Below are 22701 nucleotides of genomic sequence, written 5' to 3' on the forward strand. Positions count from 1 at the left end.
GGGCTCTCACTTCTGGCACCAAGCGCCCAGCCAGGCCATGTGCAACCGCTCCGGGGACAGTGCCAGGTGGGGAGTTTGACTGGGGCGGTACACCTGTCAAACGGTAACGCAGGTGTCCTAAGGTGAGCTCAGGAAGGACAGAAACCTCCCGTGGAGCAGAAGGGCAAAAGCTCGCTTGATCTTGATTTTCAGTACGAATACAGACCGTGAAAGCAGGGCCTCAGGATCCTTTTTTTTTTTAAGAAAAATTTAATTAAAAAAAAAAAAACAACACTACTGGGGGGCAGAGAAGAGGGGGTGGTGGTAGTACTTAATGGCTACACATTATTTTGGGGGAATTACATCTTTTTCAGTAGAAAATAAGATACCAGCAACTACATTTACACATTAATTTATATACCAGTTTATAATTTTTCTTTAAAACTTAGGAAACCACATAAGTAGCCCTTACAACTGCTTCTGATTGTAATCCTGTCGGTGAAAAAATATATCAAAAAATGTTGAAAGTAGAGATTTTGGGAATTTAAAAAATGCAAAAGTGAAATGGTACCAAGAGTTTACCACAGACAGAGAAGCAGGAGAAGGGGAGCTGCCTTAGGATGGAGGTTGGCGGAAGCAACTGGAGATAGTGCTAAATATTTAGGTTTGTTAACTTGAAAAAAACAGACAACATGACATAATAGATCAAAGGGGAGAAAAGGCAGATGAAGAAAGGACATGTGAATGCAAATCTTCCTTCTCTAAGCTACAAAGTGACTAGAATGAAATATTACCTGGGAGAGAAGAAATGAGAAAGAGAAGGACCTTTAATTCTATTTCTTAAGCTATTTCTTACTCCTCCTCATATTGTTACCCCAAAAAAGAAATCACTTGGAAAGTAACAGAACTGTGAGCCCAAACAGTGTGACTCAAAGTTGTGAAAACTCCTTACTATACAGAAGTAGAAACCAGTAAGTCTAACAGAAAACACCCAGGTAGAGAGATGGCTTAAAACCAAACCAAAAAAACCAGCAAGCAAACAAACAAGATCACACTATGACTCTTCTTCTACAGTTAAGACTTTTAAGTTACTTCCCAGGTCCAGAAACTCAACCTAAACTCCTTTCCATACTCACTCTACTGTTTGGTAAACCTCTCTCTTTGTATCCAGAATCTTCCTGGTTCTGCTGGCTTGCTGTTTTAAGGATTTACTGTAATCACCATGGAATCACAACAAGAAATTATAAAGTTTAGAAAAATCTTATAAAGTTCACTGGTACCTCAAATATCCTGACTTCACTGGTCAGAACTAATGGTATCCAGAAATATTCAGTCACATATCTTCTTGTCTCAAGTAAAGTGCATTTCTCAGTCCCTAAATAGTTGCTATATTTCAGTCTTTTTTATAACACACTCATGATTACAGAAGGGGACAACAGAGGATGAGATGGTTGGATAGCATCACCGACTCAGTGGACATGAGTTTGAGCAATCTCTGGGAGTTGGTGATGGACAGGGAAGCCTGGCATGCTGCAGTTCATGGGGTCACAAAGAGCTGGACACGACTGAGCAATTGAACTGAAATGACCCTGTATCAGGTATTTTGCATGCATTACTGATAATTCTTATCACATCATCTATAAAAGGGAGATATTATCAATGCTGTTTTGCTGGAAAAAAATGGCTTCAGAGAAGCCAGATAAGATGCCCAAAGTCACTGTAAATGCTGTAAATGGAGGAGCTGAGAATTTGAAATAGACCTTTCTATCTCCCAAGTCTGATTCATTAGCCATACTGCCTGTAGGGCATTTTTTCAGAACTTGTTCCTGGACAAAATTTCATTTCAGGGAAACCCTGAAAAATTATTTTTAAATGCATCAGTTGATACTACTCAAATTTTCCACGGCAACTAATCATCAATAACTTAAGATAGTAGCTGTAAATATATAGCCAGGACTGCTGCACTGCACAACTCCACAGAGCACTGTGTGTGTGTGTGTGTGTGTGTGTGTGTGTGTGGTGTCCTCTGGATTGTGTGATGTAGGAGCAATAACCCAAATGCTCATCAAAGGCCTTGTCAGAGCCATTTACTGTATGACTCTGGGAAAAAATGCAATCATATTTTAAAAAACAAATACACATTCTCAGAATGTTAAAGAAATGCATTTTAAAGCACAGATACACTCAGCATCATGAGTCATTAGGAAAATACAAATTAAAAGCACAATGACATAAATCTATGAAAAGAACTTAAAAAAAAACTGACAATACCAAGTGCTAGCAAGGATGAAGATCAACTGGAACTCAAATACATTGAACATGGGAATACAAAATGGTAAAGTCAACTTTAGAAAATATTTTGGCAGTTTCTTATAAAAGTAAACATACTCTTACCATATGATTCAGCAATCCCACTCCTAGGTATTTACCAAAAGGAAATGAAAATTCATGTTCATACGAAGTTATTCTCAAATGTTTTCAGCAGCTTTATTTATAACTGCCAAGAACTAGAAGCAACCCAAACTTCTAAACAGATGAATAAACAAACTCTTTATTTCCTCTTTGCTTTCTGCTATTAGAGTGGTATCGTCTGCATATCTGAAGTTGTTGCTATTTCTCCCAGCAATCTTGATTTCAGCTGTGACTCATCCAGTTATCTTGCATGATGTACACTATATAAAAGTTAAATAAGCATGATGACAATATACAGCACTGATGGACTCCTTTCCCAATTTCAAACCAGTCCATTGTTCCATGTTTGGTTCTAACTGTTGCTTCTTGACCCGCATACAGGTTTCTCAGGAGGCAGATAAGTTTGTCTAGTATCCTATCTAAGAATTTTACACAGTTTGTTGTGATCCACATACTCAAAAGCTTTAGAGTAGTCAATGAAGCAGAAGTCGATGTTTTTCTGAAATTCCCTTGCTCTCTCCATGATCCACCAAATGTTAACAATTTGATCTCTGGTTCCTCTGCCTTTTCTAAATCCAGCTTGTACATCTGGAAGTTCTCAGTTCAGGTATTGCTGAAGCCTAGCTTGAAGGATTTCAAGTATTACCTTGCTAACATGTGAAATGAACACAACCGTATGGTATTAATAGTTTGAACTTTCTTTGGCATTGCCCTGGGAATTGAAATGAAAACTGACCTTTTTCAGTCCTCTGGCCATTGCTGGAATCAAGATTGCCGGGAGAAATATCAATAACTTTCAGATATGCAGATGACACCACCCTTAGGGCAGAAAGTGAAGAAGAACTAAAAAGCCTCTTGATGAAAGTGAAAGGGGAGAGTAAAAAAGTTGGCTTAAAGCTCAACATTCAGAAAACAAAGATCATGGCATCTGGTCCCATCGCGTCATGGCAAATAGATGGGGAAACAGTGGGAACAGTGGCTGTCTTTATTTTTCTGGGCTCCAAAATCACTGCAGATGGCGATTGCAGTCATGAAATTAAGATGCTTACTCCTTGAAAGGAAAGTTATGACCAACCTAGACAGCATATTAAAAAGCAGAAACACTACTTTTCCAACAAAGGTCCATCTTGTCAAGGATATGGTTTTCCCAGTAGTCATGTGTGGATGTGAGAGTTGGACTATAAAGAAAGCTGAGAGCAGAAGAATTGATGCTTTTGAACTGTGGTATAGGAGAAGACTCTTGAGAGTCCCTTGGCCTGCAAGGAGATCCAACCAGACCATCCTAAAGGAGATCAGTCCTGAGTGTTCATTGGAAGGACTGATGTTGAAGCTGAAACTCCCAACACTTTGGCCACCTGATGCGAAGAGCTGACTCATTGGAAAAGACCGTGATGCTGGGAAAGATTGAGGAAAGCAGAAGGGGACGACAGAGGATGAGATGGTTTGATGGCATCACCGACTCAATGGAGATGAGTTTGAGTAAACTCCGGGTGTTGGTGATGGACAGGGAGGTCTGGAATGCCATGATCCATGGGGTAGCAAGGAGTTGGACACAACTGAGCGACTGAACTGAATTGAACTGGCCATTGCTGAGTTTTCCAAATTTGCTGACATATTGACTGCAGCACTGTAACAGTGTCATTTTGGGGGGTTTTAAATAGCTCAGCTGGATTTCTGTCATCTCTACTAGCTTTGTTGGTAGTAATACTTCCTAAGGCCCATTTGACCTCACATTCCAGGATGTCTAGCTCTAGGTGAATGACCACACTGTCATGGTTATCCAAGTCATTAAGACCTCTTTTGTACAGTTCTTCTGTGTATTCTTGCTACCTCTCCTTAATCTCTTCTACTTCAGTTCAGTTCAGTTCAGTCGCTCAGTTATGTCCGACTCTTTGCGACCCCAAGAAACGCAGCACGCCAGGCCTCCCTGTCCATCACCAACTCCCGGAGTTCACTCAGACTCACGTCCATCGAGTCAGTGATGCCATCCAGCCATCTCATCCTCTGTCGTCCCCTTCTCCTCCTGCCCCCAATCCCTCCCAGCATCAGAGTCTTTTCCAATGAGTCAACTCTTCCCATGAGGTGGCCAAAGTACTGGAGTTTCAGCTTTAGCATCATTCCTTCCAATGGACTGGTTGGGTCTCCTTGCAGTCCAAGGGACCCTCAAGAGTCTTCTCCAACACCACAGTTCAAAAGCATCAATTCTTCGGCACTCAGCCTTCTTCACAGTCCAACTCTCACATCCATACATGACCCCTGGAAAAACCATAGCCTTGACTAGACGGACCTTTGTTGGCAAAGTAATGTCTCTGCTTTTCAATATGCTATCTAGGTTGGTCATAACTTTCCTTCCAAGGAGTAAGCGTCTTTCAATTTCATGGCTGCAGTCACCATCTGCAGTGATTTTGGAGCCCCAAAAAAAATCAAGTCTGACACTGTTTCCACTGTTTCCCCATCTATTTCTCAGGAAGTGATAGGACCGGATGCCATGATCTTTGTTTTCTGAATCGTTGAGCTTTAAGCCAACTTTTTTTTTCACTCTCCTCTTTCACTTTCATCAAGAGGCTTTTTAGTTCCTCTTCACTTTCTGCCATAAGGGTGGTGTCATCTGCTTATCTGAGGTGATTGATATTTCTCCCAGCAATCTTGATTCCAGCTTGTGTTTCTTCCAGTCCAGCGTTTCTCATGATGTACTCTGCATATAAGTTAAATAAACAGGGTGACAATATACAGCCTTGACGTACTCCTTTTCCTATTTGGAACCAGTCTGTTGTTCCATGTCCAGTTCTAACTTGCTTCCTGACCTGCATACAGATTTCTCAAGAGGCAGATCAGGTGGTCTGGTATTCCCATCTCTTAAAGAATTTTCCACAGTTTATTGTGATCCACACAGTCAAAGGCTTTGGCATAGGCAGTAAAGCAGAAATAGATGTTTTTCTGGAACTCTCTTGCTTTTTCCATGATCCAGCGGATGTTGGCAATTTGATCTCTGGTTCCTCTGCCCTTTCTAAAACCAGCTTGAACATCAGGAAGTTCACGGTTCACATATTGCTGAAGCCTGGCTTGGAGAATTTTGAGCATTACTTTACTAGCACATGAGATGAGTGCAGTTGTGCAGTAGTTTTCTGTCCTCTATCATGCGCATCCTTGCATGAAATGTTCCCTTGATATCTCCAATTTTCTTGGAGAGATCTCTAGTCTTTCCCATTCTATTGTTTTCCTCTATCCCTTTGCATTGTTCATTTAAGAAGGGCTTATTTTCTCTTCCTGTTATTCTCTGGTCTGGAAGTCTCCATTCAGTCCTGTATATCTTTCCCTTTGCCCCTTGCCTTTCATGTCTCTTCTCTCCTCAGCTATTTGTAAAGCCTCCTCAGATAACCACTTTGTCTTGCATTTCTTTTTCTTTGGGATGGTTTTGGTCATTGCCTCCTGTACGGTGTTACAAACCTCTACCACGGTTCTTCAGGCACACTACCTGATCTGTCTACAAGATCTAATCCTTTGAATCTATTCATCACCTCCACTGTATAATCATAAGGGATTTGATTTAGGTCTTACCCAAATGGCCTGGTAGTTTTCCCTGATTTCTGCAATTTAAGCCTGAATTTCGAAATACGGAGCTCATGATCTGAGCCACAGTCAGCTTCAGGTCTTGTTTTGCTGACTGTACAGAGCTTCTCCATCTTCAGCTGCAAAGAACACTGTTGCTGCTATTTAGTTGCTAAGTCGTGTCCAACTCTTTTGCAACCCTATGGATGGAAGCCCTCTAGGTTCCTCTGTTCATGGAATTCCCCAGGCAAGAATACTGGAGTGGGTTGCCATTTCCTTTTCCAAGGTATCTTCCCAACCTAAGGACTGAACCCACACCTCCTGCACTGGCAGGTGGGTTCTATACCACTGAGCCACGAGGGAAGAAATCTGATTTCAGTATTGACATCTGGTGACATCCATGTATAGAGCTGTCTCTTGTATTGTTGGAAAAGGGTGTTTGCTATGACCAGCATGTTCTTTTAACAAAACTCTGTTGGCCTTTGCCTGCTTCATTTGCCAAACTTGTCTGTTATTCCAGGTATCTCTTGACTTCCTACTTATGCATTCCAATCCCCTATGATGAAAAGGGAATCTTTTTTTTTTGGTATTAGTTCTAGAAAGTGTTGTATGTAGGTCTTCATAGAACTCATCAACTTCAGCTTTTTCAGCATCAGGGGTTAGGGCATAGACTTGGATTACTGTGATGCTGCCTTGGAAATGAACCAAGATCACTGTGTTGTTTTTGAGGTTTCACCCAAGTACTGCATTTCAGACTTTTTTGTTGACTATGAGGACTACTCCACTTCTTCTAAAGGATTTTGCCCACAGTAGTAGGTATGATGGTCATCTGAATTAAACTTGCCATTCTCGTCCATTTTAGTTCACTGATTTCTAAGATGTCAATGTTCAATCTTGCCATCTCCTGCTTGACCACGTCTGGTTTACCTTTATTCATGGACCTAACATTCCACGTTCCTATGAATATTGTTCTTTACATCATTGGCCTTTACTCTCACCAACAGATACAACCACCACTGAGTGTCGTTTCCACTTTGGCACAGCCACTTCATTCCTTCTGAAGTTATTAGCAATTGCCCTCTGCTCTTCCTCAGCATACTGGACACCACGCTTCCTCATCTTCAGCAAGGGTCTCATCTTTAGGTATCATATCATTTTGCCTTTTCATACTGTTCATGGGGTTCTCTAGGCAAGAATCCTGGAACAGGTTGCCATTTCCTCCTCCAATGGACCACACTATGTCAGAACTCTTCACTATGACTAGTCCGTCTTGGGTGGCCCTGCATGGCATGGCTCATAGCATCACTGAGGTATGCAATCCCCTTAGTTACAACAAGGTTGTGATCCATGAAGGGGAACCCAAGGCTTAGCACACAGTAAACTCTCAACTAATAATAGTTCTTTTCCCTTAACTGGCTTCTCTCTCCTGTATATGCATTTTCCTTTCCCTGTATCTCCTACTCCCTTCCTTTCCTCCTCCTAATGACTATAGATGGTTTTTGCTTACTTCTCATTCCTTCTCCCATTTCTCTGGTTTACAGTATTCCCATCCTTTGGGGAACTGACCCTCTGCCACTTTATGTGGTTCTGGTGACAATGACAATTCTCCAAGGATGGGTCCAATTATAGGTCCTCCTTCAGAAATTTAAGTTCTCAGTAGTCTGAGTCCATACATTTCTGTTGAAAAAAGCCTTCTAACATAAGCAGATAATAAGACCAACTCAAAGAAAGAAGTCAAGAAATGGAGAATATCCGGAAGACATTTAAATTTTTCGATCTGGCTGTTCCCGGACTGCTCTACCTCCATTCTCAGTTCAGTTCAGTCGCTTAGTCATGTCCAACTCCCTGCAACCCCATGAACCACAGCACGCCAGGCCTCCTTGTCCATCATCAACTCGCAGAGTTTACTCAAACTCATGTCCATTGAGTCGGTGATGCCATCCAACCATCTCATCCTCTGTCGTCCCCTTCTCCTCCTACCTTCAATCTTTCCCAACAACAGGGTCTTTTCCAATGAGTCAGTTCTTCGCATCAGGTAGCCAAAGTACTGGGAGTTTCAGCTTCAGCCTCAGTCCGTCCAATAAATATTCAGGACTGATTCCTTTAGGATGGTCTGGTTGGATCTCCTTGCAGTCCAAGGGACTCTCAAGAGTCTTCTCCAACACCACAGTTCCAAAGTATCAATTCTTCGGCACTCAGCTTTCTTTATTGTTCAACTCTCACATCCATACATGACTACTGAAAAAACCATAGCTTTGACTACATGGACCTTTGTTGGCAAAGTAATATCTGTTTTTTAATATGCTGTCTAGGTTGTTCTACTTGCAAAGTCCAAAAGTCACATTTTGGTTTAACCATTTTAGAATTGTTGTTATTTTCAGTGTTTCCCATTTGAAAAGCACAAAACATCTTGCTTCTCTAAGGGAACAGAAATAGTAAATCATTTCTTTACTTCCTGTGACCCTCAGTTAATTTACTTTTGTTATTAGTGGCTATTAATATAAAGATATTACCAAGTCCTACTACAGGGCAATCAAACATGTGTGGAAAGAGGCAAAAATAAAAATAAAGCCATATGGAGTTACATCTGACCCTTGAACAATGTGTAGGGGTTAATCCAAGTATAATTTATAGTCAGCCCTTGGTAACTGCAGTTCCTCCACATTCACAAATTCAATCAACCAGAGACCTTATAGTACTGTAGTATTTACTACTGAAAATATAATGTATAAGTGGACCTGGACAGTTCCAACCTGAGTTGTTTAAGATCAACGGTAGACTGAAAACAGCTGCCCATTGAAGATTTACATTCCAAGTGTCAGGGACCTTCAAGACAGCTTCTAGTCATCAGTGCAAACGGTAGTCACTTTTCACCCCTTTACATTTTTACCACTCTGCTCACTCAAAGCTAGGTAATGTAAGATATACATTATTTTGTGTCACTCTGGTTTTACATTATTCATTCTCTGGATCTTCAATATCTGAAGAAAGGCAACAGCACGTGCCAATAGGAAAAACACCCACATGCAGTAACGATTAAAGCAAAAATCTTATGAGCTGACAACATACAATAAACTTTGATTAAGTCTTTATTCAGTTTGCCTGCCTAGAATTTCCCTACTTATTCTTTGGTGCTAAGCTTAAATGTCACTTTCTTTCCCTACCGGTCATATCCTAGTAGAACTGCCTCTTCCTCCTCTCCCTCTTTTACAGCAATTACAAAATTGTAATTATTTATGTTAGTAGTAATGAGAACTTAAATTTCTGTAGTTAAAAAAAGGGAAATAGAACAGAGCAGATGAAGTACAGAAACACTGTAGTAACAGAATTTACAGCTTGACAATGGAAAGGATCTGATGGGGAGGGAATTCAAAGACAACTCAGAGTTCAAGTTTGGACAATGAGAGGGATGAGCCAATAATAGAGAAAGGGAAGTTAGAAAGAATAATACAGTTTGGATGAGAGAAAATTCAGAACTGAGTATACTGAGCTTGATGGAATAACAAACAGGTGGCGCTCTCAAGCTGGAAACTGAAAGTCAAGCAGCTTCCGTATGGTTGGGAGTTGTCTGAAAGAGGTATTCACTGAAGCTAAAAAACACTGTAACATCACAAGGAAAAAAGTCTAGATTAAGAAAAATGTATAAGGTTAATACTTAATAAAGAAGTTGACCTTGTGAATGAAAAGAAGAGTTTCTAGAATATATAGGAGAACCAGGACTACTGAGTTATAAGGAAAATCAGGAGAAGGGATTTACACTGTCTGATCTGAAAAATTAAAAAGCTAAAACTAATACTAGAAATGCCTCTGTTTGGCAGTTCAGAAGGTCATTAATAAAGACAAGGAGAATAGTTTTACTGAAAAAGAAGGTAGAACAATTAAAACAAGAGACATACTGCTTTTACTTTGGGTTGTGGGTAACACCAAAAGAAGCTGGGGTCGGGGGCAGGGAACAGAGGATGGAGGAAGTGGCAGAAAGAATAAGGAAAAGTGGTTTGGGGTTTTGTTGTTGCCTTTTTTTTTTTAGGCCAGTAAAGATGCTGTTAGGAGAAACTGAAATTAAAATGATAAAGGAATGAACTTAATGCACCTATATATTCTAAAGGTACTTGAACAAGCACAGCTTCATCTTGTTACAGAATGTTCGACACTGAATTTTGTTTTTAATCTCTTGTGTGCTCAGTAGCTCAGTCATGCTCAATTCTTTGTGACCCCATGGACGGTGGCCCACAAGGCTCCTCTGTCCATGGAATTTTCCAGGCAAGAATACTGCTGTGGGTTGCCATTTCCTTCTCCTGGGGATCTTTCCAATCCAGGGATCAAACCCGCATTTCCTGTATTGCAGACAGATTCTTCACCACTGAGCCACCAGAAAAGTCCCATTCTAAAGAGTAGCTGGGATACAAACGGTCATGAAGTAGTCGTGAAAGCCTAAAGGACACATCCCTGACACCAAATGGTACAGGGGAGGGGAAATTACACAATTTACTAATAAAGAAAAGCAAAGCTGAGGAAGCCTCTGTTTGATGGTCTTAACCGTCTTACGCTTTTCAAAAAAAAAAGCAAGTGAAATAACCTGCAAAGTCCGAGAGCAGTATACCATTACAGGCTAGGAAAGAGGTAGAAAAGGTCTGAAAGAGCCCCTGTAGGAAGTCAGTCAGAAAAGAATTGTTAAACAAATGTTAAGTATTTTGCAGCACCCTTTAAGAATTTATTAAAACTTAGAAATTAATCATTTTTATTGCTTTAATGTTCCTAGTCTAGCTAGGTGTTTTGCTTAAATATCAAAGTAGTATCTGATTATTCAACAAATCCCTAGTAGCTATTTTCTTAAGGACAAGTATTTGAGAGAATTATGCTTCCCTGGTGGCTCAGATGGTTAAGAATCTACCTGCAGTGTGGGAGACCCTAGTTTGATCCCTTGGTCAGGAAGATCCCCTGGAGAAGGGAATGGCAACCCACTCCAGTTTTCTTGCCTGGAGAATCCCATGGACCAAGAAGCCTGTAGGACTACAGTCCACGGCATCGCAAAAAGTCAGTCATGACTGAGCAACTAACACTTTCACTTTCTTTCGTATAAAGAAAAAGAATTCTAAATGTAGAAATGGCTATACCTTCTGACAGCTGTCACTTATTATTATGATTGAAAATTAAAATTCCCTGGGAAAATATGAATGATGATTATCCTTAACATTTTAAAGCTTCATAAGTTATAGAAAGAAGTTTCCCCTTCGTTTACACTGAAATTTTTTCAATTACATAATTTATATTTAGGTATTTTATATGTGGGCTTCCCTGGTGGCTTAGATAATAAACAATCTGCCTACAATGCAGGAAACCCAGGTTCGATCCCTGGGTGGGAAAGATCCCCTGGAGAAGAAAATGGCAACCCACTCCAGTATTCTTGCCTGGAGAATCCCATGGACAGAGAAGCCCAGTAGGCTACAGTCCATGAGGTCACAATTTCAGTGGGACATTTTAAAAATACGTAGTATAGCATATATTCAAAAGAATATTATTGTCATAAAAACAGTCACCTTAGAAAGCTTTAAATTTATTCCTAGAATGCTGCCACTGCACAATAAGCTTTGGGATTCTACTTTTGGAACTCCTTTAAAGTCTGAACACAACCTTTATAATACTATCAAGTGAAAAATCTTCACTTAATACAGGTTTGATTTGGGGATATATTTGGTTATCATAAGACGATTTATTTAAAATAAAAATACCATTTCAAGCAAAAAGTGTGACTATAAAGCATGAACAGATTTTTTTATGCTGCTCTAATGACAGCATCAGTAAAATATATTTACAGCTACATTCCCCTCCTCTACAAGGCCTGCTTTGTAGGTCACCACTCGTATACTCTACTACGTTGGATAAAAATAAAGGTTCAATCATTTAATAGCCATACTTCCTACTACTGCAGATGATATAAGAACCTCTGATAGTTTCTAAAAGTCAAAATTATTGAATATTTAAAAGTAGTCACAGCACTCTCATTTTTAAATTTAGCTAGTTATTTTTCAATGCCCTATCTTTTACTATACTACACTGAAAATTACACCCTTGGCATATACCTGATACCAGCCTACTCAGTCTGTGGTCTATACCTGCTACACATACGTATACACATGCACACCCCTAATTTTTAATTCCCTATATACATATTTTTCCCCTAATTTGTCACCTGAATGTTATCTGTCAGCTTTGCCTCCAGATGAGCCCTAGGACAGTCTTCCCAACAGTAGCCATATATCTCCTTTGGCTCTTCTTCCTGGAGCCCAATTTGGCTCAAACTTAACTAAAAATGCTCTACTCCACTTTCTACTTCCAGAAGAAAAAATAACTAAAAAGTGTAATTTTTTCCTACGTTCCTAAGAAGCTTCCATCACTTTTAAAGCCCTACCTCTGACAATTATTCAACTTTGCTTTTATTTTCTTCAAAAGTCTTAATTATTAACTCAGCAATTAAGACTATCCCTATTCTCAAGTTGTACATATGAACTAAAAAATGCCCAAGAAAAGGTTTAATCAGTCATCCTGATGCTTCAAGGCAGTCTCATATTTGTCCATTGCTGAGTCACCTCTTAAGACCATAAGCCTTGTTTTTGATTCAGAAAAAACGTATGCAGACATAAAGTGTTAAGGGAAAGAGTTAAGGTATGTTCCAGGGAAAGGTCAGTGAATGTCTACCAAGGTGTGAAAACCAAACTAGAAGAAAATCAAAATAATTCACTTGATGGAGAAAGAAGCAGAGGCCCAGAGAGGGCAAATAGCTTACCCAAGTTTATACATCTGGGTGGCAGAGAGAATACTCCTATCCAGGTCTCTAGATTCCAAGCTTAAAGTTTTTCTACTTTATCCATTCTTAATCCATACTAAATGAAAAGAGCCAAGAAACAAAAGACCATTTACTATATGACTCCATTAATGTCTAATTTCTATAAATCGCAAAACTACAGAGACAAAATACAGACAAGTGGTTGCCTGGAGCTGAGGGCAGGAATAGGGGTTGGGCTAACGGGCAAGAGGGCACTTTCTGGAGGCAAAAATGTTCTAAAATTGGATTGTGATAACTGTTGTACGACTATATTATTTTTGTTTAGTCACGAAGTCGCAATCCCATGGACTGTAGCCCACCAGGCTCCTCTGTCCATGGAATTCTTCAGGCAAGAATACTAGAGTGGGTTGCCATTTCCTTCTCCAGGGGGTCTTCCCGACCCAGGGACTGAACAACATCTCCTGCATGAGCAGGCAGGTTCTATACCACTGAGACACCAACTATATAAATTTACTAAAATTTGAATTGTGAATTTTATGATATACAAATTAAACTTCAATCAGTTCAGTTCGGTCACTGTCATGTCGAACTCTTTACAACCCCATGAACCAGAGTATGCCAGGCCTCCCTGTCCAATAAACTTCAATAAAGCAATCCAAAAAATTACTAAGAAAGAACTCAGATTTTAGCTTCACAACTGTGGAGCTCTCCGAAAATTTTATGTCAAAAAGAAGTACTAAAACATGAAGAAACCAGCCTTTTCCAAACTTCAGATCCTTTTCCCTTCAGATTTTTCAAAAGTTAAATACCTTACTTTCTAACCTTATATTTGATACGGAAAGAGAAGGTGATAGGCACTGGGCAAATATACACAGAAAAAACATGCACATTTCCTGCAAAAACACTTTAGTTGTTGATCATTATTTCCTTTTAGGTAGGATTCTGCATGGCTCTAAGTGAACTTCTGCAGACAGTTATAGAACAGAGAATGTGCTCTTATCTAACAAACTGCTCCAAGACAGAGTTCTTCGTTGATTTCATTTTCACCATTATAATTTGTGCCATTATAAACACTAATAACAGGAACCATTCCTAACTGCATATTAGCAAGTTTCTTTAGTTTATTATTTGTACATCCTTATTAGGTATACAACTCTTTAGCCTACTCAGCACAAGAAGCATAGTCCTCATTTACTTACAAATTAAAAATAACATTATATCATTCATTCTATGAATGCTTTACACCTGTAAGTATCAAGCTGGTAATCTACTGCTTGGATCTTAAAAACAAACAGTTCTAACTGGTGAAGGCCCAGATGTGCATAATCATGTTAGAGGAAGCAGTCAGAATTACTCAGTAAATCTACCTTTCTCATGTCACTGAGGCTTTTTTCACCAATGCTAAAGACTTTTTGACTCAAGAGCTTTAATTACCACCTTCTAAACCCTAAAATTTCAATAACTTTCTAAAAGATAAAGAAAAATTTGAAACTTGCAAAAAGAAAACAAAATATTTACCCTGGCTTAAGTTCTAATTTTAAAGAATATATTTTTCTCAAAATTACAACCTTTTGTCATTTGGTAACTGACTGAATTAAGTAGTTACTCACAAAACTCAATACATACAAAAAAAAAAATTACAATCTCTACTGAATGTATCTCTTTCAGGTACAATTCCATATGTTAGAGAAATTGAATCAGTCAGATCTCTAATGACTAGGGCCCTAATCATCAAATATACACTTTCTCCTTGTGAATATTCCACAGTAACTGGCTTAAATCTGCTAAAACTACTCCCATGAAAGGAGAACATTACTGTCCATTTTCGTTTCAGAGCTGTTCTCTTCAGTGGACATAGGTTCCTACTGTTTGGGTTTGTTAGTTTTTGTTTTTGTTTTTTTTAACATTAAATTATTCAAATGAGGCAGACAAAGGAGGTAAAGAGACATTCTAAAAAGCAAATTCCGTGTAGTCAGAAACTCCATAGACGACGACAGAAATAACAGAGAAGGCATAAGACTGCATTTCAAGAAATAGAAGAAGGGACTGCCATGTATTTAACAGTAAGCAGAACAATAATATGACTGACACAGGACTCCTAACAATGAACACCTCCCATATCCCTTTTTATACAAAATCATTAATAAATGATTAATAATGAATTGGGATTCCCTGGTAACTCAGTTGGTAAAGAATCCACCTGCAATGCAGGAGACCCCGGTTCAACTCCTGGGTCGGGAAGATCCACTAGAAAAGGGATAGACTACCCACGCCGGTATTCTTGGGCTTCCCTGGTGGCTCAGCTGGTGAAAAATCCACCTGCAGTGGGGGGAGACCTGGGTTCCATCCCTGGGTTGGGAAGATTCCCTGGAGAAGGGAATAGCTACCCACTCCAGTAATCTGGCCTGGAGAATTCCACAGACTATATAGCCCATGGGGTTGCAAAGAGTCAGACACAACTGAGTGACTTTCAATAATTAAACCCCACATCAACCTGAATTTCTTCCAGTCTCTTGCCTACTGCTGCAAGAGAATGAGGCCATTATAATAAAATTATTGTTAACATAAAAGCTAATGTTCTACCAGGAAATATTCTATGAACTCTAAGAAAAAAAAAAAAATCCTGCAAAGGTGGCAAACTCCCAGATTTTTCACCACTGTTGGAAAAGAAGACAGATGATAAACAGGGAGATGAAGGGAGTGGATGGAGTGGAAAAAACTGAAAAAGAAATCTCCCTCACCTCTAAAGAAAGAAGGTTCATCAACCAGTACATCCCCTCTCTCAGTCTCCCACCTCACTGGTCTCAAGCTTACCTAAGGCTGAGACAATGAATGAAATATAAAAGCTAAAAACTATATTTTTCCACCTTTACTATTTATCAAGATATTACAATAAATTAATCTTAAAAACTATAAAAGTTATTTTAAAAGCTAGCTTATGGAATATTAACTCATTTAATAACACTGGGATGCTTTTACAGCTTGATGGTTTGTAAATACCATTTTTACTACAGACAAATTTATTCTAAAGCTCTAGGTATTAAGTCATATTAAACGGCATTTATCTCATCTAAGGGATATAAACAGCCAGCCATAAATTAGTAAAAACTTAAAACTCGTTCATGGTTCAGTAACAGTCTTAAAAAAATAAGATTTACACAGACACAAAACAGGTTCATTTTAGTTATATATTTGGGGTAAATCAAATGGAACAACCTTCCATTTTCCCTTCACTTGTGTTCATTTACAAACAGAAAGCTACAGCATTTACAACTCACATGATGTAACACTTCTCATAACTGAGATGCTAAAATAAACATGAGCTTAATGTCCCATTTACATCAAAGATTAACATCAATAGTTTATTATTTTCTAATATGAACCTTATTTACACCTACCAGTCACTGAGACTGTGACGAGTAGAAACATTAAGCCTGATCTTCTTAACGTAAATATGTTAAATCATGTTTATTCAGTTTATCCCTGAATTAGTTTAATTTCCAAAAAAAAAAACCCAAGTTCTTAGATACAACAAATACAGGAGAGCATTTCAGGAGTGATCTTCAAAGCTTTATTCCAGTGCTTAAATGAAGAAGTTATACTATAGAATCAATACAAAAGAAAAGAGAATGATAGCAAAAGCAAGTTTGAATTACATCTGTTCTAGCCTTATTTGTCAATTTGTCAATTTTTTTAAACTTAAAATTCAACACATTTCCTTGTCACATGTTCTCTTCTGACAAAAAATTATCACAAAAAGATATTTTTTTAAAAGTAGTAAATGAGTGTAATATTGGGTTTTTAGCAAATAAAGCCTGTATCTTAAAAAAAAAATAAATGAAATTAACTCAATAGCTCTGCTTTCTATAAAGAGCATGAATAACTCTTGTACTGAAATACACGGCATAATTCACAGGCCATATTTGCTCTTCTTCCATTAAAAGAAAAATCTAGAGTACTGCATAAAGTCCATATGGGCTTTATCTTTAAAATATTATACAGACTGATATAAAGTCATTTAATCAAGGAAGAAAAAAACTATGCCAAATGAATGATATGGTTCATTTTATTGGTTTGATTCCTAATTATCCCAAAGAGAAAATCACAGGATGATAGAGGATGGTTGGAGAAGGGGAGATGTAATCAGGAAAGTAGAATGTAGAGAGAAAGGAAGGTTGAGACTTGAGACTAATCTGTTAAAAATTTATATACATATATACCCATATAACCTTCTTCTGCTCTGAATTTTAAACGGTCTTTTTTAAAAGAATCAGTCGTAATTATTCTTTACTTTTAGACATGTTTCTTTCATTATAACAAGCTACAATTCAATAGTACAATTCAATATCAATTCAAACTGCAAAACCATATACTATATGGTACAGAAATATAAGCCAGAGAATCATCAACAGGAGAACCAAGGGAAACTTGGTATTTATCCTCTAAATCCTATATCTACAATACTACTGTTGACTACAGAAGACTGGAGATTGATATATCTCATTTGCAAAGTACCAATAGGACTAGTATTGATGCCTGAGTAGAAAAATTATGCTGGTTTCAGAGTTGCTTAGAATCTCAATTTTGTTTTAAGTAAAGAAATTTAATTTCATGTTTATTTTTACATTTGCTTTTATGATTATGAAATGAAAATGCTTTTACTTTTATAAGTGTGCTATAATATGAAATGGGTATGTTCACCATTTAATTAAACCAACAGATTTACTAATACTGTGCAGTGAATTAAAAAGAACCATTAAAGAAATGAAAAACATATATGAAAATATTCTAGAATATCTTAAACTGATTAATTTATAGCATTAACTTTTTAAAAACAGTAAACACCTCACTATTCTGTATCTCACAGATATTTTCATTCCTTTCAAAGAATCTACTTTTTTATTTTACCACCACCAAAATTCTATTTACACAATGAACAGCAACGGAGAACAGCCCAACTACTACCCTCAGAAAACTAAAATATTCTGATTTTAATATACACACAATCAATCCTAACCTCGAATTTGGAAGAATATGTGAACCGTAAGAAGTAAAATCAAAACTGATTGCAGTTCAGAAACCTAAATAAAGTGCCACAGATCAAAAAAATTACTGCTTCATATTCAAATGCACAAGTTCGATTTCACAGATCAGATGGACTCACTGCATTATATTGCAGGAGAGAGATGTTAAGAAGTGACCTTGGGATCCTGCTTTCCAGATCTCCAGATGTTTAAAGGACCCATTTTTTTTTATTGCAATTACCTTTACTTTTGATAAATACCTAGCTAGGTATTTATTGATCAATAAATACCTAGCTATTGATAAATACCTAGCTAAATACTACATGCTTGATATCTTTGCTCTTATAAGACTCTACTTGAAGCTCTTTTGAAATGTTTGGACTATAGATATTATAAAGAAAAAACTTAAGAAGATACAACATGCACAAAGGGTTAACAGATACTCTTCCTTTCTGATGCAATGCGTAATAAGTTTAAGAATCTGTCATCATATACCCTAAGTTTGGGGACCAACTTTCAGAGGTTTAAAATGAGAAATTTAACAAACCTTATGCATTTATTTTCAGATCACGAAAAAAACTAACTAATTTGTAATATACAATATATATACTCCACAAGTAACTATTGACAGATAAGATATATATTCATTATCAATTCCTTTACTCCTTTAACTAAAAATTAAATTTCTCTTTCTTCTGGTCATAAAAATCTGGTTTGGGGTGTTTGAAAAAGTTCAAACATATATTAAGCCATGCTTTGCTTTGGCACTAGCTCCCCCTCCAGACCAACCTACTGATATAACGGGCACTTAAAAAAATAAACAAGGAACACAAGTTTTTCCAAGCCACTAGTGATTTAACAATTCACCACTTTTAAAGACACTCCAGTGCCTTAAAATAACTAGTTAAAACTTGTAACCAAACACTGCAGAATGTAATCTAAGTTACTGTTTTTCAATTCTCTCTCTCAAAACTGACTTGAAGGAAAACAACTTTAAGTGTCTATTTCAATTTAAGAACATCCTAAAGTACAATCTATATAATGCTATGTTTTATGTAAATTATTTTGAATCACTGTCTTAATAAACCACAAGATATTCTTCATGTTAACTGACTACTTAATCAAAAACACATTTTTGCATCTGTTTCTGCTATCTATGCAACTTTCATTCCAGCTGTTCAGCAATTTAAGTAGAATTCTCAGTTGATAAAGCAGGAAAAGGAAAATTCACGCCTCCAAACCACCCTTCTATGTTCCTTAAATCCTATTCATTTCTAACACCCTGCATTTTTACATACTAAGCTATAAAATCATAATTTCAAATCTTTGAATTCCCACCTTATCCTTACTATTGTAGTAGGTATAAATCAAACGAAGATTTACTATGTGCATTTTATGGTATATTTCACAAGGCTAGCAATGTACAAGGCTTTATTATATATCATAGGATTTCAGGTTAATTTTAAGTTACTTTCAAGAGAGAATACAACTTACTCCACTACTTCAGCATAACTCTATAATACTGCAAATCTCTCTCCTAAAAAGTTTTCTACATGATGCTTTCTTTAAAAGAAATATGCATAAAAACAAAAGTTAATCAAGAAAATAAATATGCACTTATCCCCAAGAATAACAAGGGAGCAAAAAACTGCAATTAAACCTTGCTTGCAGTTTCTAAAGAGAACCAAGCCAAAGTTCAGTTACTTGTGATGAGTTTAACTGTAAACTGAGAGAAAACTTTTGTCGAAATTTAGTCTGTGTTACCTTGAGGTTTGGGGTGTTTCTACAGGAGATTCTGGCTTGCCTAGGTCCACACTCTTGAGCTGGATTAAGTCCACTGTAAACTAACCGAAACATGGGAATAAGAAATAACACCCTGCTCTATCCAAGGCCTCACTCAAACGCTAAAGCTCACCAGGGATAAATTCTAACCATGACACTGCCATTTAACTTAAGAAATACACTGCGTCTCTGACGTTATGTGTGGCTGAAGATTGCAATCCTCACTGTGAGAAAAAAAAAAAACAGGTGCTGCACACGACAGCCCACTCACTCTTGCAGAACAAACCTCCTTTAACTGGAGATTAAATAAATAAATATTTAAGAACTCATTTAACCTTCCCAAATAAGTTTGGAGCTCTAAAGCCGCCAGCTCATCATTTCCACGTCAAACGAGGGTGCAGCGGCACTCAAGCCGTGAAACTGCCCTGGCACTGGCCCCTCGCCGGGAGCGGATCTTTGCACGGGTCCACTCCCCAATTTCCTCCCGGAGAACCCCTCAGGAAAGCCCTTAACGCACAAGCATGCTTGTCCCCACAGTCTGTGACACAAGAGAGCGAGTTGCTGGAGAAAGGGCAGGTAAGAGCAGAGAAGAGGGACACCTCCCACCCCCGCCCCCATCTCCTCTCCTCGGTTTCGGCCCCTGCCCTAACCAAGGATGCGCGACGCCGAGGGCAGCAGCCGAGCCGCTCCACGCCCCGGCCGAAGCTGCAGGCGTCCCTAGTCCCCTGCCGCGGCCCCCACCTCCCGCAACCCCCGCGGCCAAGCAAAGGCACCCATCAGAGGGTCCCGGGGGCTCCCTCCCCACTTTCCCCGGAGCCGCTGCATAAGCAGCAGCAGTGGCAGCAAAAGGCCCGGGGGTCGCCTCGGGGGAAAGAGAGCTGCGACGGCCGGCAGGCACCTTCCCGGAGCCTCCTGAGATCCCGCGCTTGCCCACCTCCAGACCCCGGGGCGCGCGGGGCCCGGCTCCCAAACGCCCCCTTACCCGAGGCGGGAGCAGAGGCGGTCTCCGCCGTTCCCCAGCAGCCGCCGCCGCTACAGCCCTCAGCCGCAGCTGCCCCGCGCTGGGGAAGTGGGAGGGGTGGCTGGGTGGAGGATGCTACTCCCTACTGAAGGGAGAGGAAGAAACGGAAACAGGAACCGCCGCCGTCGCTGCTTAACGGAGCCTTCGGCGCCACTGACTGAGGGAAAGCGCAAGGCGGCGCGAGCCAGGCAGTCGCTGACAGCGCGAGACCGAGCGCGAGCCGGGTCCCGGGCGCGCGACCCCGAGCAGCGCCGGCCCCATTCCGCGAGGAGAGGAAGGGGACGGGTCGGCCGAGGGGCGGCGAGGGGCGGGGGCCTGGAGCCAAGAGAACCGGGCTACTCGGGTCTACCGGAGATAACACGCGCACGCGCCTGAGCGGCTCTGACCGCGAGCGCAGGCGGGGAAGCCTCGGCTAGAGCAAGCGTGCCCGCGCGCATGGGAGCGCGCGCCCCCTCAGCGTCCCAAGCTTCTGGGAGAAGGCGCGCATGCGCGGGCCACTGCCTCCTACGGCGACCCCCGCCTGTGCCAGGGCTTCTCCCCGCCCCCTTCTCGCCGCGCCCGTGGACCGCGTAGCCGCAGCGTCCGACTGCCGGGCTGAGCCGCGGGCCACAGCGGGACGGGGAGCCTTCTAGCAGGGTCGGCAACGCTGTGCGCACGGGCGCTGACTCCGACACGAGTGTAGGCCGCCCTCTACCGCTTGAAGGCCAAAGGCTGAAGGAGGCGCGAGCGGAGCCGGGCTTCCCCACTCCCGGGAGCGCCACCTCCGGGGAATGCCGTATTCTCAACCGCCGGGAAACGGATCGGCCCGTGCCAGTTCAGCCCGCGGCCCTTAAGTACCACTGGTACTGGATATACGAAGCAGGCTCCTTGCTACTTTTTAGGAGTGATCGCTGCTGCTCAGCCCCCGTAGCGCAGGTCTGGCCGCTCCACTGCAGCTTGCAAAACACGATCATAGAATGGCATCGCACTCCCATGCGAATAGTGAAGCCCGGTTTAATCTTGTGAGAGCTGGTCTTCCACATTCGCCCGGACAGAAAGACCCCTCCCCCAAGAGAGCCTGGGTTCGGTGCCTGGCCTCTCCCCCCGACCCGCGGCTGCAACAACCCCTCCAAGGCGGAAGTTTATTCAGTACGGGAAAGAGAACATGGGGCGGAGGAGGGAGCTTTTCCCTAGGATGCTTCCTACCCGGCTCGGACTCGGGAAAATTCCTGGCGCCCGCGATGCAGAGCAGTGGGCCGAAGAGCTAGCCCAGTCCAGCCCTGACGGCGAGCTGAGCCAGAGGAGCTGAGCGCGCCGCCCCGGCACACAAAGTAGTCGCGAGCCGAGGCGGGGGTGCTACGGTGGCCAATCAGAGACACGAACCGCGTGAGTGGAGTGCGAGTCAGCCAATCGGAGGGCGGGAGGATGAGCTTCCCGTACCGAACTCTTCCCTGTAGCCTCCGGACCCAGATCCCAAGCCTGGGTGCAATACCTTGAGAAAGCGAAATGGTGCCCGTAAAGACAAGAATGACTTCTCCAGACTTGGATATTTTTAAGTAAATGCCTTGGGAACCTATCACAGAGCGAAGATCGGCAGCCTTTTAGATGCCAAGTATGAAAGGATCACAGAAAAGAGATTTAAGAGGCAGTGGTGGGCTGCCAAGACTGCAATCTGCCTAATAATATTAATAAATTTACAATATTTGTTGACACCTTTTTAGAGTCCAGAAACTGTATTACAGAAATACAAATAAGATGCTTCTAATTCAAAAAAAAAAAAGTTCCCTGTCCTCGAGAAGTTTAGTTTCCTCTGAAAGAGGTTTGCTGGACCTTTTATCATCAGCCCTTTAAAGAAAAAGCTCTCAGTTAAGTGGTAGTTGCCAGTCATTTTTATGATTGTCTCCCTGTAAGAAAAGAAATTTAGAAAAAAGTAGAGTGACTGACCTAAGGTTACACAAAAATATATACTGGCAGAGCCAGAACTATATTCTAGCTTAGCGTTTATATTCCATCATTCAACCATCATTTATCCTATGCATGGTTGCTATCGCTTACTGCAGAGGTTTCTGCACTAAGTTAATAAACTGAACAAAAGTCTGCTATAATGGCTACATACCTTGTTGTTGGAATTGAACAGAAATTTTAGACTTATGCCATAGTAAGATAGATTA

At 40.4% G+C, this 22701-nt stretch overlaps 1 protein-coding gene across 16 annotated transcripts in view; it reads right to left on the reverse strand.

The window, feature by feature from the left end:
* FUT8 (fucosyltransferase 8) overlaps window positions 1–21889 on the reverse strand; it is a 337919-nt gene extending 316030 nt beyond the window's left edge. For 10 of the 16 annotated variants that reach the window (XM_070377705.1, XM_070377707.1, XM_070377708.1 and 7 more), the window contains exon 1: window positions 20513–20976. The gene's annotated coding sequence lies outside the window, so the exon portion shown is untranslated. Of the gene's footprint in view, window positions 1–19512; window positions 19536–20512; window positions 20977–21736 lie in introns of those variants that run through there. The other 6 variants (XM_005890017.2, XM_070377695.1, XM_070377698.1 and 3 more) reach the window with 4 other exon arrangements.
* Between the last annotated feature and the right edge of the window lie 812 nt (window positions 21890–22701).

Source organism: Bos mutus, chromosome 10 (assembly GCF_027580195.1).
Source record: "Bos mutus isolate GX-2022 chromosome 10, NWIPB_WYAK_1.1, whole genome shotgun sequence".
NCBI lineage: Eukaryota > Metazoa > Chordata > Mammalia > Artiodactyla > Bovidae > Bos > Bos mutus.